General features: G+C 45.7%; 1 long non-coding RNA gene across 3 annotated transcripts; it reads right to left on the minus strand.

Moving 5' to 3' along the window:
• Positions 1-83: 83 nt before the first annotated feature.
• On the minus strand, positions 84-10,418 carry LOC121551321. Of its 3 annotated transcripts, none has more exons than XR_005997056.1 (5): positions 10,238-10,418; positions 8,154-8,281; positions 7,564-7,699; positions 7,193-7,262; positions 84-681 (listed from the first exon to the last, which is right to left on the minus strand). It is a non-coding gene; the product is annotated as an uncharacterized LOC121551321 (long non-coding RNA). The 3 variants fall into 3 exon arrangements; XR_005997057.1 differs by having other exon boundaries at positions 84-706; XR_005997059.1 differs by having other exon boundaries at positions 7,525-7,699.
• Between the last annotated feature and the right edge of the window lie 7,120 nt (positions 10,419-17,538).

The raw sequence follows: 17,538 nt of genomic DNA on the forward strand, positions 1-17,538 counted from the left end.
GGAAAATGTATTTAAGTGTCAATCCACAATGATACAATAATATAAGAATACAGGAAAAAAAAGGAACAAAAACACTGTGGACCACTCAAATTTAGTTGAGGCACTAAAAGCCATCATAGTCAAACATGGTACAGGCTTCATCTATAAAGCATTAAATCACCTATACACATACATAAACAAAACAAGGTACAGTGTCAGGGTCCACAGAGGATCAGGAATACCTTCATGCATAAATAATAATATTTCATAAGCAATGTAATAGAAAAACAGATACACACAAAAAAAAGCTAAGTTCACTTTTGTACACTGACAGTACAGTGAACTGACAGCCTCTATCTAGTTATGGAATTGTCATTGAAGGAATGTCTCTGGATTCAGTGCACTGCAGGTTCATGTTACGAAAACAACAATAAAAGCAAAGCCTAGAAAAATACACAATATTTGGGCTGGTGGCTTGGTTGTCATCACTTCAAAGATTGGTGTAAAGGACCTTTTGGTCTTAGGCTGTCTGTGTGTCATAGACCATCCACGCCTCTCTCAACTTGGGGTAGTATTTCTGGAAGGCCATCTCCTCAGCACAGGTGAGCATGGCCCGGTAGGTGTGCAGCAGCAGGTGGGGGAAGCGGGAGGTGAAGTAGGACACAAAGCCTTCTGGGAATGAGCCGAACGTCTTATGGAGATCTGGAATTTCATCGTAATGGTTACTCTATGGGAAACAGCATACAGTTTATAGAATGTCACTTTCACACATTTAATGAGGTTATCAATCCTGAACAAAAATATAAACGCAACATGTAAAGTGTTGGTCTCATGTTTCATGAGCTGGAATAAAAGATCCCTGAAATGTTCCATATGCACAAAAATGTCTCTCAACTTTTGTGCACAAATTTGTTTCCATCCCTGTTAGTGAGCATTTTTCCTTTGCCAAGATAATCCTTCCACCTAACAGGTGTGGCATATCAAGAATTAAACAGCATGACCATTACGCAGGTGCACCTTGTGCTGGGGACAATAAAAGGCCACTCTAAAATGTGCAGCTTTGTCACACAACACAAACCACAGATGTCTCAAGTTTTGAGGGAGCGTGCAATTGGCATGCTGACTGCAGGAATGTCCCCCAGAGCTGTTGCCAGAGAATTCAATGTTCATTTCTCAACCATAAGCCGCCTCCAATGTCATTTTTACAGAATTTGGTCATACGTCCAACCGGCCTCACAACCACAGACTACGTGTAACCACGCCAGTCCAGGACCTCCACATCCGGCTTTTTCACCTGCGGGATCATCTGAGACCAGCCACCCAGACAGCTAATGAAACTGAGGAGTATTTCTGTCTGTAATAAAGTCCTCTTGTGGGGAAAAGCTAATTCTGATTGGCTGGGCCTGGCTCCTCAGTGGGTGGGCCTATGCCTTCCCAGGCCCACCCATGGCTGCGCTCCTGCCCAGTCATGTGAAATCCATAGATTAGGGCCAAATTAGTTTATTTCAATTGACTAATTTGCTTATATGACCTGTAACTCAGTAAAATCGTTGAAATTATTTCATGTTGCGTTTATATTTTTGTTCAGTATATTAAAGGAGGTTGTAGTCACACAAAGAAATATGTCCATACCTTATGTATTTGATTAATTCTGATAACAATAATTAAATAATTATTAATGTTACACAATGAACTACTTATACCAATATAGCGTGCCGTCTTTAGCCAACTCTCTTGCTATCTCTCTCAGAATGACCTTCTTGATCCAAACCAGTCAGGTTTCAAGACTGGTCATTCAACTGAGACTGCTCTTCTCTGTGTCACGGAGGCTCTCCGCACTGCTAAAGCTAACTCTCTCTCCTCTGCTCTTGTCCTTCTAGACCTGTCTGCTGCCTTTGATACTGTGAACCATCAGATCCTCCTCTCTACCCTCTCCGAGCTGGGCATCTCCGGCGCGGCTCACTCTTGGATTGCGTCCTACCTGACCGGTCGCTCCTACCAAGTGGCGTGGCGAGAAGCTGTCTCTGCACCACGTGCTCTCACCACTGGTGTCCCCCAGGGCTCAGTTCTAGGCCCTCTCCTATTCTCGCTATACACCAAGTCACTTGGCTCTGTCATATCCTCACATGGCCTCTCCTATCATTGCTACGCTGACGACACACAACTAATCTTCTCCTTTCCCCCTTCTGATAACCAGGTGGCGAATCGCATCTCTGCATGTCTGGCAGACATATCAGTATGGATGACGGATCACCACCTCAAGCTGAACCTTGGCAAGACGGAGCTGCTCTTCCTCCCGGGGAAGGACTGCCTGTTCCATGATCTCGCCATCACGGTTGACAACTCCGTTGTGTCCTCCTCCCAGAGTGTGAAGAGCCTTGGCGTGACCCTGGACAACACCCTGTCGTTCTCCGCTAACATCAAGGCAGTGACCCGATCCTATAGGTTCATGCTCTACAACATTCGGAGAGCACGACCCTGCCTTACACAGGAAGCGGCACAGGTCCTAATCCAGGCACTTGTCATCTCCCGTCTGGATTACTGCAACTCGCTGTTGGCTGGGCTCCCTGCCTGTGCCATTAAACCCCTACAACTCATCCAGAATGCCGCAGCCCGTCTGGTGTTCAACCTTCCCAAGTTCTCTCACGTCACCCCGCTCCTCCGCACACTCCACTGGCTTCCAGTTGAAGCTCGCATCTGCTACAAGACCATGGTGCTTGCCTACGGAGCTGTGAGGGGAACGGCACCTCCGTACCTTCAGGCTCTGATCAGTCCCTACACCCAAACGAGGGCATTGCGTTCATCCACCTCTGGCCTGCTGGCTCCCCTACCTCTGCGGAAGCATAGTTCCCGCTCAGCCCAGTCAAAACTGTTCGCTGCTCTGGCACCCCAATGGTGGAACAAGCTCCCTCACGACGCCAGGACAGCGGAGTCACTCACCACCTTCCGGAGACATTTGAAACCCCACCTCTTTAAGGAATACCTGGGATAGGATAAAGTAATCCTTCTACCCCCCCCCCCCCAAAAAAAAAACACATAGTAAAGTGGTTATCCCACTGGCTATAAGGTGAATGCACCTATTTGTAAGTCGCTCTGGATAAGAGCGTCTGCTAAATGACGTAAATGTAAATGTAAATGAGTAGCAGCACCTTAGAGACTGCTGCTGTCACGACTTCCTCAGAAGCTGCCTCCTCTCCTTGTTCGGGCAGGCTTCGGCGTTCGTCATCAACGGCCTTCTAGCCACTGCCGCATCTCATCTCATCATTCCATTTGTTTTGTTTTGTCTATTACACACACCTGGTTCATATCCCCTCATTAGTACATGTATAAGTGTTCCCTCTGCCCCCTTGTCCTTGTGGGTGAATGTTTAATGTGAGGAGAGAGTAGCTCGGTTGAGCTACGTGTATTTTGTATTGCCAGGGTATATTTTCCCTGTGTGCCTGTTTTGTTCCAGTGCGCCTGTTTTGCGCACTGGACTGTTTGACGCTATATCTGCGTAACTCTGTATTCCGGAATAAACTCTGTATTCTGTGATTTACCCTTCTGCGCCTGAGTCCTTCAAATCACCCATCACAGCTGCCCTATGTACATAGTCAATGAACACTGGTCACTTTAATGTTTGCAAACTGTTTTACCAACTTCAGATGTACAGTGCCTTCGGAAAGTATTCAGACCCCTTGACTTTTTCCACATTCTGTTACGTTACAGCCTTATTCTAAAATTGATTACATTGTTTTTTTCCCCCTCATCAATCTACACACAATACCCCATAATGACAAAGCAAAAACAGGTTTTTAGAAAGTTTAGAACGTTTATCAAAAATAAAAAAACGTAAATATCACATTTACATAAGTATTCAGACCCTTTGCTATGAGACTCGAAATTGAGCTCAGGTGCATCCTGTTTCCATTGATCATCCTTGAGATGTTTCTACAACTTGATTGGAGTCCACCTGTGGTAAATTCAATTGATTGGACATGATTTGGAAAGGCACACACCTGTCTATATAAGGTCCCAGAGTTGACAGTGCATGTCAGAGCAAAAGCCATGAGGTCGAAGAATTGTCCGTAGAGCTCCGAGACAGGATTGTGTCGAGGCACAGATCTGGGGAAGGGTATAAAAAAAATTCTGCAGCATTGAAGGTCGTTAAGAACACAGTGGCCTCCATCATTCTTAAATGGAAGAAGTTTGGTACCACCAAGTCTCTTCCTAGAGCTGGCCGCCTGGCCAAACTGGGCAATCGGGGTAGAATGGCCTTGGTTAGGGAGGTGACCAAGAACCCAATGGCCAATCTGACAGAGCTTTAGAGTTCCTCTGTGGAGATGGGAGAAACTTCCAGAAGGACAACCATCTCTGCAGCACTCCACAAATCAGGCCTCTATAGTAGAGTGGCCAGACGGAAGCCACTCCTCAGTAAAAGGCACATGACAGCCCGCTTGGAGATTGCCAAAAGGCACCTAACGACTCTCAGACCATGAGAAACAAGATTCTCTGGTCTGATGAAACCAAGATTGAATTATTTGGCCTGAATGCCAAGTGTCAAGTATGGAGGAAACCTGGCACCATCCCTATGGTGAAGCATGGTGGTGGCAGCATCATGCGGTGGGGATGTTTTTCAGCGGCAGGGACTGGGAGACTAGACAGGGTCGAGGCAAAGATGAACGAAGCAAAGTACAGAGAGATCCTTGATGAAAACCTGCTCCAGAGCGCTCAGAACCTCAGACTGGGGTGAAGGTTCACCTTCCAACAGGACAACGACCCTAAGCACACAGCCAAGACAATGCAGGAGTGGCTTCGGGACAAGTCTCTGAATGTCCTTGAGTGGCCCAGCCAGAGCCCAGACTTGAACCCGATCTAACACCTCTGGAGAGACCTGAAAATCACTGTGCAGCAAAGCTCCCCATCCAACCTGACAGAGCTTGAGAGTATCTGCAGAGAAGAATGGGAGAAACTCCCCAAATACAGGTGTGCCAATCTTGTAGCGTCATTCCCAAGAAGACTCGATGCCAAAGGTGCTTCAACAAAGTACTGAGTAAAGGGTCTGATTACTTATGTAAATGTAATATTTCAGTTTTGATTTGTAATACATTAGCAAAAAATTCTCAAAAAACGTTTTTGCTTTGTCGTTATGGGGTATTGTGTGTAGATTGATGAGGGGAACAAAACAATTTTATCCATTTTAGAATAAGGCTGTAACGTAACAAAATGTGGAAAAAGTCAAGGGGTCTGAATACTTTCTGAATGCACTGTATATACTGTATTCTAGTCAAGGCTCATCCTGTTTAACTACTGATGTACACACCTTTTCTATTCATATACTGTCCATACTGTCTATACACACCATTTATATACACAGTGCACAAAACATTAAGAACACCTTCCTAATATTGAGCTGCGGTGTGTCTTGTTTGCAACGAAACTGTATCTGTTTGTAAATAATTAAATCTGAGACATCAGTAGGAATCTGAGCATGGTACTTTCAAAAGTTAGACCTACCATTCCACCCCAGGCCTACAGACGAAGAAAAATGTAAGCTTTAACTGCTGGCTACTCTTCTTCCTTGGCTTAACCCAACGAGAGAAGGTCAAAAGTTCTTCCCTAAAAGCTGTCTGGGTTTAAAAATCTTCTATTGTACAGAAAGTGAATAGCTTAATCAATTGATAGTGACAGAATTAGAACACTTCCCAAGCAAAGTACATGTTTTGTCTCCTCGGCTACAGAAGGCTGTAGCTCAGCCTCTGAATGTCAAAGAAACCAAACAATGATATCCCCATATGCATCTGAGTCACGTCTTTCTCTGGTATTTTATAGCTTGTTTCTACCAAAGCGCTGTTATAGATCACTTTATAAATCAGATCAGTTGTATTTTCTTCAAAATATTAAACTAACAAGGGGTAGGCCTGTGCTTTTTGCCATTTTCTTTAATAAAAAGTAGGCCTATGGCATACCATCTCATACCCCCTCAATTTGAGTCTTGGTTTTAACTTAACAGCTCTTCACTGACACAGAAGTAGTCTATTTAAAGAGTGCATGGTGGATGGAGGAATTGACCGACAAATCTATGGATATAGCAGCCTATAGCCTAATTTTGTCTGTCAAACAGATAGACCTACCTCTTATTTCTTAAATAGGAAGACAAATAGGCTCCAACATAAAGCCCTCTTGTTGTTAGTAAAGTCTAATTAAAATTAAGACAGTTTAAATGAATGCCTACTCAAATGTGCCTATTTTCAGCACCATGAGCTGTCCATTTCCGATTGATTGTGCCGCTGCTTCAAGTTTCAGCACCACAATGTAAGTTACTCAAATCTGGCTTATTATGATGTCAATAAGTCGGATAAATTGGCCAACATCACGGGCAAGAAACATATTGTTTTGAATAAATCAATTATAGTATTAGCAAGCTATCAAAGTTGACCTTCAGTCCTCCTTCTCATATTCTCTCTCTCCTTCTCAAACTGAACAGAACATAGGCTATAGGCTAGTCCACATACAATATTTTTTGGGACTAGGCCTAATCAACACAAACTAATTTGGAAGAAGCCTTTGACTCCCCCTGAACTGCCACTGTAGGCCTACACAGCACAGCCATTGGTTAGGCAGCACATAAACACGTTTTTTATCAATAACAGAAGTGCCGGCCAAGGCTCAGGGTTGGAATATCCATTGCAGTGTGTAATGCAGCCCAGTTTTATTTACACCATCCCAGCAGCTATCATAGAAATATAACCTTGCTCTGTGCTTCTCCGAGCATGCACTTTGTAGCCTATAGCATGTGGATCATTTGATTGAGACCACACTAAATAGCCTATAGGCGTACTTGATATTGCGCGTCCAGTGGAGAATCAGAGATGAGGGGCGCATCGGACACACAGCGATATATAGCCTAATAAGCAACTAATTCTAAAACACTGAGAAATATTGACATTTCATCAATTACAAATTACATGACCCTCCCCTAGAGTTAAAACTAGACTAGAGTTAAAAAATACTAAAACCTCCCTTGAGGGTTTGAAATTGGAAAAGCATGGTACCCATTATGTAAATGTCGATCATTCCCTAAGCATTCCGATGCACCTGGGATAACATCTGCAACATGTGTACGAGACCAGTAACATTTTATTTTATTTTGATAATATACAAATACTAGAATAATACAATACATATCAATAGATATTATGTAATTCATTGCCAATGGACAGAACACACTTACCTTGTTTCTTATGGCCCGTAGAATAGTTCAACGGAGCCCTCTTTACATGCTCCTTTGCGTTTTTCTAGATCTGCAGAGGGAGGAGCGACAGCCCGTAAGCAAACAATGATAACTACATATACAGTATAGCAAGAATTGATCCAGAATTATGTCATCACAAGAGGCCATCATTTTGTGATTCCACCAAGAAAGGAGATGTTGGTGTAGCCTGGTCCAGATCTGTTTTAGCCAACACCTCTGTCAATCATTGTCATGCCAGTCATGACGATCTTGAGTTGAACCAGGCTAAAGTGTCTGTGATATACAATACGTAAATTATATTAAGGCCTCACAGTCTGTTGGTGTTCAAACACTGATCCTCAGACACTAACTTTCTCGCAGATCCTCATTGATGTGTTTCATCCAGTTCCCCTTGACCACTTTTTCTGCTTCTGACTCCAGCTGATCAATGATTGCGTCGTTCAACTGCTTCAGCTGTAACTATGCATCAATCCAGTCACTCACACCCTACAGGGGAAAACATGGCTTTAATTCCTCAAATATCTCCTTTATTACCTTCTAGCTTTGTAGCCAATAGAGTCCTCGATTACTAGCTTGAGTACCAGACTGTTTCTGCTCCACTGTATTCCAGTTTAATATGAAGAAACAATTACAGCTTGCCAGGAAAAAACAGACTTAATGAACATCCTCTGATGAGCTATGGGCTATTTTAACCAATGGTTTAAGATGATCCATTGTTTGACAAACTTGGTATCCATAATGTTCTCATTAATGACAAGGACAAACAGCTTCAATGGAGAATCCAGAAAGACAGGCAGCTAAAATGAGGGCTATAGTATTGCCACTTGTAGTTATATTTACTGTATCCCCATTGTAGTTATTCTGGTGAGCTTTCTTCAGGGAATAAAATTACTTGATTTTTTATTATATCTAAATGTGAACAATGAAACTTGATTCAGACCTGGAAAAACTGCAGTTGTTTCTCCAGGCTCCAGAAGAAGGGGTGTTCGAGCACGCTCTCAGCAGAAGGCCTCCACTTGGGCTCCTTAGTCACCATATATTTTATCAGGTGTTCGGCCATGATGTCCTCTGGGATAGACAAGACCAAACACACAGTCACCATGAGGGGGTTTAAAACCAAGATACTTTTTTTCATTCAAAAACATGGTGATAAAATGATTTCCTCTGAACCAATGTGATGATTTCAATGAAGAAAGACCCAGTAGTGTTGCTTACAACATAATTTGAGTTGACAAATATTATGAGAATATTTTTAAATGACAGAGCTTAATCAAACATTTTATCAGGCCTTTCACAAAGACAACATTTGAGATCACTATTCAGTAGGATCAAATTCTGGCAATTTGTGCATGTAAAAACTGTTGCTCTGGCATTTTACACCGCTTGTGCCAGGTTCGGCAATTTACCTCTCTAACATCCGCTCGCTTGCACTGAGGTGGAAGGGGTGGCAATATTTGAGGTGTGTCCTTAAAAACAAGCGCAAAAGTGCCAAATTCATGAGGCGCTAATGGGAGATTTAAGACCTACCAGAAGCAGATTAGCAGTAACGCGGTTGGTAACAGTCAGAACTTCTGATAACCCCAATAGTACGTGAACGCCACATTATGGTCATGAAACGAGAGATGCGGTTTTTGATATAATGGTTCCGACCTCATCTTATTTATAAATATTGTTTTGTTTAAAAAACAACAATAAAATTAAAATTAAAATAAAAAATACGTTTGCATGATTGCCTTCCATGGCTTTATGGTGAGATCGTTCATGGCTCGCATGCAATGCAATTTGGAGCCGTCTACTATTTCTGGAGAAGTGCGAATATAATCTGTAAAATGGTTCCATTATGTTTATAAAACATTAAATTGTGGAGCAGTATAACGGTGAGTGGACAATCCTCCTTTCTGATTACATCCAGCTCCTGTGAAAAGTTTGGATGTGCGTAAAACCGTCCATAATCTACATTGCCTTAATATTATATGCCCAGAGGGAGCAATTATGGTGCCTGTAACTGTAGACATTACCTATTTAAAACAAGTCCTTGTTAAGTTTTGATTCAAATTTTCTTCAAGTTATTCACTGTCTTTTTAGGCCTTATCAATAGTGAATGTAATATTACTTATTGACAATGTTTGGCATGTCCATGGCTCAGACATAATTTTATTTACACAGCACAATAACTGTTCATCAGGAGCTTCATGAAATGGGTTTCCATGGCCGGGCAGCCGCACACAAGCCTAAGATCACCATGCGCAATGCCAAGCGTCGGCTGGAGTGGTGTAATGCTTGCCGCCATTGGACTCTGGAGCAGTGGAAACGCGTTCTCTGGAGTGATGAATCACGCTTCACCATCTGGCAGTCCAACGGACATATCTGGGTTTGGCGGATGCCAGGAGAACGCTTTGTGGCACAAGTTTGGGGAAGGCCCTTTCCTGTTTCAGCATGACAATGCCCTCGTGCACAAAGCAAGGTCCTTACAGAAATGGTTTGTCGAGATCAGTGTGGAAGAACTTGACTGGCCTGCACAGAGCCCTGACCTCAACCCCATCGAACACCTTTGGGATGAATAGGAACGCAGACTGCGAGCCAGGCCTAATCGCCCAACATCAATGCCCGACCTCACTAATGCTCTTGTGACTGAATGGAAGCAAGTCCCCGCAGCAAAGTTTCATAATCTAGTGGAAAGCTTTCCCCGAAAAGTGGAGGCTGTTATAGCAGTAAAGGGGGGGACCAACTCCATATTAATGCCCATGGTTTTGGAATGAGATGTTCGATGAGCAGGTGTCCACATCCTTTTGGTCATGTAGTGTATTTTCATATTGAAGCCATGCAATTAATTGGAACAATGTGGACTGCAAACATGTTCAACATGAGTAAAGATGGGATAGGTCTATATTTTGTTAATTTCAAAACCCACAACCATCAAAAGTTACATGATGCCACTGCAAAAAAATTACTCTCTGCCTTTAAATTAAGTAGTACTCTAATGATCATTTCAGAAACAACCTGTCAATTGTACAATAGCTTTACCATGTTTGTCTTTCTGTAATCCGTCGAGGTTGTATTTGCCATCCTCAATATTACCAGCCCTACGATTGGGTTCCCAAAAGGGATGTTTGCCTCCTGTCAACACATAGTAAAACACACAGCTAGCAGAGAAGATGTCCACAGCACTGGTCTGTAGAGGAAGAGGAGTGTCTTTAATAATAGTTGTTTCAGTACAGTACCACCATCGTTACTAGTTCCAATCTACAGGCAACCTAACAGAATAGTTCACACAGTTGTCAGACATTTTTAGACCCCAAAACCAGAATAAGACCCTCAATGTTTATTGGAAAGGACCATCATGTCATGATTTAACTGGATTTGAACCCAAATGCAGACAACTACACCAAGCCAGAGAAGGTTTAACAGGTTTATTTACAATGTTCAATTAGTCCAGGTTTCCAATAATAGGGGAAGAGCAAGTCCAGGTTACAGGGAGGGTAACAGATCCAGGTCAGGGCAGGTGTGGTACCGTAATGTCCGTGGTGAGTCCAAAAGGGAGGTCCGGTAGTGGAAAGCAGGATGGTGGTGGCAGGAGTGAAGCAGAGGCAGGAGTCAGGTTCCAATAATCTGTGGCACAGGAGAAAAGTAAATAGAACAGGCCAAAAACACAAAGAGCGAAAACAAACAGGTTGAGTCGACAGCGAGACTAACATGGTCGTCTTGACTATGATCTGACGATGAGTGGCAAGTTTGACCGGGTCTTAAAGGCTGAGGTGATTATGGTGAATGAGCTGCAGCTGGAACCCTGACTCCCGCACACCAGACTTCACTCCTGCAATCAAGGACAGACAGAGGGGAGGGGGAGAGCAGAGAGAGAGCTACCTAGCAGCAGTAGGCCTAATAGTACCCCCTCTACGGACGCCACCTGGCGGCCGACAGGGTTTATCAGGATGTAACCTATGAAACTCACGGACCAGAGCAGGATCCACAATGAAGCTCCTGGGCACCCAGGAACGTTCCTCAGGACCATAACCCTCCCAATCCACCAGGTACTGGAAACCACGACGGCGAACATCCAGAAGTCGCCGGACAGTGTAGACCGGACCCCCACCCACGATCCTGGGCGGAGGAGGGGGGACGAGAGGGCGGGCACAGAGGGCTAACCGACACAGGCTTAATCTGGGAAACATGAAAGGTGGAATGAACCCGTAGGGGAGGCAGGAAGCTGTAGCTTAACCGCGCAGGGGTTAACAATAGACAGTATCTTGAACGGTCCTATAAAACGAGGCGCCATCTTCTTAGACTCCACTTTCAATGGAAGGTCACGTGACTTAAGCCATACCTCTTGACCAGGAGAGTAACCGGGAGCCTGGGACCGGTGACGGTTGGGTTGCCTCTGCATGTACGCCGAAGCTCGGGACAGAGCTACCCTGGCCTTCCTCCAGACCTTGAAGCAGCGGCGCATGTGGGACTGCACCGAGGGTACCGCCAGTTCCCTCTCTTGAGAAGGGAACAGGGGAGGTTGATAACCCAGAGCACACAGAAAGGGAGACAAACCAGAGGAAGCGTTAGTCAAGGTGTTATGAGCATATTCCACCCAGGGGAGCATGGAGCTCCATGACCCAGGGTTAGACCCTGTGACACAACGGAGAGCGGTCTCCATCTCCTGGTTCGCTCTCTCGGCTTGCCCGTTGGTCTGATATCCAGAGGACAGGCTGGATGCGATGCCCAAAGCTTTACAGAAAGCTTTCCATACCTGGGAGACAAACTGGGGACCCCTGTCAGAGACAATATCCGTGGGTAGACCATGAGAGCGGAACACATGTTCAACCAAAATATCAGCCATCTCTCTGGCAGTGGGCAGTTTAGGTAGGGCCAAAAAATTAGCGAACTTAGAAAAACGATCAATCACAGTAAGAATGACAGTCTTTCCAGACGAGGTGGGAAGTCCAGTGACAAAATCCATAGCAATGTGCGACCAGGGCCGGCTGGGTATAGGTAGAGGTCGTAGATGACCAGCGCTGGCCTGGGTGGAGTTCTTACTTCGTGCACATACCGTACAAGCAGCAATGAAGGCTCGAGTGTCCGCCTCCATCGTGGCCCACCAGAACTTCCGTCGCACAAAGTCAAGGGTCCGCGAAACTCCAGGGTGAAAGGTAAGGGGAGACGAGTGAGCCCACTGAAGTACCTGGGAGCAAGCAGACTCAGGGACAAACAACCGGTTAGGAGGACCCCTCCCAGGGTCAGCTTGATGATGTTGAGCCGGTCTAACAATCCCTTCGATGTCACATGTGATGGCCGCAATACTGCAGGTAGGAGGCAAGATGGGTTCAGGGTTACTACCAGTATCAACAGCCGAATGAACACGAGACAGGGCGTCAGGCTTGACGTTGCGTGACCCAGGACGGTAAGACAGAGAAAAATTGAATCTCCCCCAAAAAAAATAGTGCCCACCTGGCTTGACGGGGGTTGAGCTGCTTCGCTGACTGGATGTAAGCCAGATTCTTATGATCCGTCCAAACGATGAAGGGTTGTGCCGCCCCCTCCAACCAATGTCGCCACTCCTCGAGAGCCAGCTTAACGGCGAGCAGTTCACGATTGCCAACATCATAATTCCTCTCTGCCTGAGAAAGTTTCCTTGAAAGAAAAGCACAGGGATGCAGTTTGTTATCTTCAGGAGAACGTTGTGACAACACCGCACCTACCCCAGTGTCGGATGCATCCACCTCCACGACAAACTGGCGGTCGGGGTCCGGCTGCATCAGAATGGGAGCCGAGGCGAAGCGATGTTTCAGTTTTTCGAACGCTGATTCGGCCCCTTCATTCCAAGCGAACGGTCGTGAGATGGAGGTGAGAGCGGTGAGTGGCGCCGCAATGCGGCTGTAGTCCTTGATGAACCTCCTGTAGAAGTTCGCAAACCCCAGGAATCGTTGAAGTAGTTTGCGGGTGGAGGGGGCTGGCCAGTCCGTGACAGCAGAGATCTTAGCTGGGTCCATCCGCAACTCCCCCGGAGCTATGATGTAACCCAAAAAAGAGGTCTCAGACACATGAAATTCACATTTCTTCATCTTCACAAACAGTTTGTTCTCCAACAACCTTTGCAACACCTGGCGCACATGCAGTTCATGTTCCTGGGAGGACTCTGAGAAAATCAAGATATCATCCAGATAGACAAAAACAAACTGATTCAACATGTCCCAAAGGACATAATTGACTAGTGCCTGAAAAACAGCAGGGGCATTGGACAACCCAAAAGGCATAACTAGATACTCAAAATGTCCCAAGGGTGTGTTGAAGGCAGTCTTCCATTCATCACCTTTATGAATGCGCACCAGGTGATACGCATTTCGTAGATCCAGTTTGGTAAAGATAGTTGCACCATGAAGGAGGGGAAAAGCTGAATTAATTAATGGCAGAGAATATTTGTTCTTAATGGTGATGTTGTTAAGTCCACGGAAATCAATACAGGGTCTGAGGGTTTTATCCTTCTTAGCAACAAAAAAGAATCCCGCTCCTACAGGTGACGAGGAAGGACGAATAATACCTGCCGCCAAGGAGTCCCGAATGTAGTTCTCCATAGCCTCCGTCTCCGGGCGGGAGAGATTGTACAGGCGACTGCTGGGGAGCGGGGCTCCTGGCTGGAGGTCAATGACGCAGTCGTAAGGCCGGTGAGAAGGAAGAGAAGTAGCTCTGTGTTAGCAGAAAACGGATGCCAGGTCATGATACACGTCAGGGACAGCAGAAAGATCCATGGACTCCAGTGGAGGTTGAGGCACAGTGCTGGCAGGGGTCTGAGCAGAACACAAACAATTCACATGACAAAATGTGCTCCATGAAACAATTCTACCTGTCACCCAATCAATGTGTGGATTGTGTCTTTTGAGCCAGGGGATACCAAGGACCAGGGGGGTCTGTGGGCAGTCGATTATATGGAATTGAGTGTTCTCCTGATGATTACCCGACACTCAGACAAACAGGAACAGTCTGATGAGTAATACGGGTCAACAATTGTCCATTTAGACCCTTAGCCTGCAGCGGACAGTCCATAGGAACAGTCTCCAAATCCATTTGTTGAGCCCACTCTCTATCCAAAAAGCTTTCATCGGCACCAGAGTCAACCAGCGCACTAACAGAGAAATTCTGGGACTGCCACTGGAGGGATGCCTGGAGCAGAATGCGGGGAGAAGAGGAAGAATCCGCTGCTCGGCTCACCAAAACTTCTCCCAATAATGATGAGCCGGCCCTTTTCCCCGGACGAACTGGGCAGGAAGGAACGAAATGACCAGCTTCTCCACAATACAGGCAGACCCGAGCCTGAATACGACGTGCACGCTCCTCTGAGGACAACCGTGCACGACCCACCTCCATGGCGTCGGGTTCAGTGCTCCTCGTATCGACTCGGGAAGACACGGCTTTCTCCGTAGGGAAGATGCGGGGAGGAGTTTGTTGACGACAGACAGGTTGCTTGGAACTAACACTCCTCTCCCGGCGGCGCTCCCGAACCCGATTATCCAACCTGATGGTGAGTGAAATAAGATTATCCAGCGTAGGCGATTCATCATATGACACCAATTCATCTTTTAAAGTCTCAGACAAAGCATTGATGAACACTCCTTGTAATGCCTCGTCATTCCAACCACTCACTGCCGCTAAAGTCCGAAACTCCACTGCCATCTCCGCCACACTGCGAGCCCCCTGCCGAAGAGAAAACAACCGTTTCGCAGCCTCCTTGCCCCGTACGGGGTGGTCAAAAACCTTCCTCATCTCAGTGGTGAAGGCAACGTAAGCGTTGCAAATGTCCGACTGACTCTCCCAGACCGCGGATCCCCAGGCACGAGTGGAACCGCTAGTAGAGTTGATAAGGTAGGCAATACGGGCTCTTTCTGAGGCGTAGGTGAGGGGCTGTTGTTCAAACACTAACGAGCATTGAGTCAAAAAATCGCCACAGGTTCCCATGTTCCCGTCATAGCGCTCTGGAGCAGGAACAAAAGGCTCACTGATCTGGGCTGAAGGGGTAGGAAAAACAGGTGGAGCAGGAGAAGGAGCAGTTTGTATGCCATGCCCGAGGGGTGCATTATTAACTTGGGTAGTAAGGGCAGACACTTGATTGGTGAGTAATTGAACCTGATTAAGCAGCACCTGACTGTTCTCAGCAATGGACTTAAACAGGGTATCATGTTGGCCAAGTAAAATGCCCTGATTGGCTATGGCAGTCCGAATTTGAGTGCACTCTGGGGTGGTATCCGAGCTACTGTCTGCTGGGTTCATGTTGGTCAGGTCATACTGTCATGATTTAACTGGATTTGAACCCAAATGCAGACAACTACACCAAGCCAGAGAAGGTTTAACAGGTTTATTTACAATGTTCAATTAGTCCAGGTTTCCAATAATAGGGGAAGAGCAAGTCCAGGTTACAGGGAGGGTAACAGATCCAGGTAAGGGGAGGTGTGGTACCGTAATGTCGTAGTGTCCGTGGTGAGTCCAAAAGGGAGGTCCGGTAGTGGAAAGCAGGATGGTGGTGGCAGGAGTGAAGCGGAGGCAGGAGTCAGGTTCCAATAATCTGTGGCACAGGAGAAAAGTAAATAGAACAGGCCGAAAACAAACAGGTTGAGTCGACAGCGAGACTAACATGGTCGTCTTGACTATGATCTGACGATGAGTGGCAAGTTTGACCGGGTCTTAAAGGCTGAGGTGATTATGGTGAATGAGCTGCAGCTGGAACCCTGACTCCCGCACACCAGACTTCACTCCTGCAATCAAGGACAGACAGAGGGGAGGGGGAGAGCAGAGAGAGAGCTACCTAGCAGCAGTAGGCCTAACACATCAAGCTCATCATCATGCACTTTCACCACCCTGTGAAGTTCATTATAACTTATTTCATCTGTAGCCTAGTAAACGGCATGGTTTCCGAAGTCATAGTGGGAGGACCACACAACATATCATCGCGTGACTCCAAGTTTAATTCATTATGATGGTTATTATATCAATATTTGCGCATAAAGACGTTTCCACTGCCATTTCTCACATAATTCATTTTACAGACAGAACAAACAAATTATCTATCGGCATTCATAAAATTGTACTCACAGGGTTTCCTTTCCTGCTCTCATCCAGGACCTCTGGGGCGTTCCAGCCCATGGTGCCAAGGGCGCCCGACCTCATGCTGTAGCTTTGTCTGTCGTCCGCCAACTGCTTACTCATCCCAAAGTCTGAGATCTTGACCGTGAACGAGACAGAGTCTTTTTTCAACAGGATGTTGTGGGGCTTCACATCACGGTGGACTGGGGAGAAAAGATCAGGATGAATCTGTCTACTGGAGTTGAGGGAAGATCTGAAAGTCATAAATACCGTAACTTCACTAGGATTATCTACAGTAGTGGTCCTCTGTAGCTCAATTGGTAGAGCATGGCGCTTGTAACGCCAGGGTAGTGGGTTCGATCCCCGGGACCACCCATACGTAAACATGTATGCGCACATGACTGTAAATCGCTTTGGATAAAAGCGTCTGCTAAATGGCATATTATTTATTATTATTACAGTATACAGCATATCATTATAACCTATGTTGTGAGAGTGCAGGTGTTTCAGTCCTATCATGGTCTGCTCCAGCAGCTCCACAGGTTTCAGTCCGTGAAGGTCAAAAGGATTTTCTTTAGTAAAACACTGGAAGAGACACACAAGTATTAGTGCGCTGATGTTTCATGAGCTGAAATAAAAGATCCCAGACATTTTCCATATAAACAAAAAGCTTATTTCTCTAAAATGTTGTGCACAAATTTGTTTACATCCATTAGTGAGCATTTCTCCTCTGCCAAGATAATCCATCCACCTGACAGGTGTGGCAAGAAGCTGATTAAACAGCATGATCATTACACAGGTGCACCTTGTGCTGGGGACAATAAAAGGCCACTCTAAAATGTGCAGTTTTGTTACACAACACAATGCCACAGATGTCTCAAGTTTTGAGGGAGCGTGCAATTGACATGCTGACTGCAGGAATGTCCACCAGAGCTGTTGCCAGAGAATGTAATGTTCATTTCTCTACCATAAGCCACCTCCAACATTGTTTCAGAGAATTTTGCACTACGTCCAACTGGCCTGACAACCGAAGCGGTTTGCTGATGTCAACGTTGTGAGCAGAGTGCCCCATGGTGGGGGTCAGTTATGGTATGGGCAGGCATAAGCTACGGACAACGAACACAATTGCATTTCATCTATGGCAATTTGAATGCACAGAAATACAGTGACAAGATCCTGAGGCCCATTGTCGCGCCATTCATCCGCCGCCATCACCTCTTGTTTCAGCATGATAATGCATGGCCCCCAGTCTCAAAGATCTGTAC

This window comes from Coregonus clupeaformis, chromosome 35 (genome assembly GCF_020615455.1).
Source record: "Coregonus clupeaformis isolate EN_2021a chromosome 35, ASM2061545v1, whole genome shotgun sequence".
In the NCBI taxonomy this organism is placed as follows: domain Eukaryota; kingdom Metazoa; phylum Chordata; class Actinopteri; order Salmoniformes; family Salmonidae; genus Coregonus; species Coregonus clupeaformis.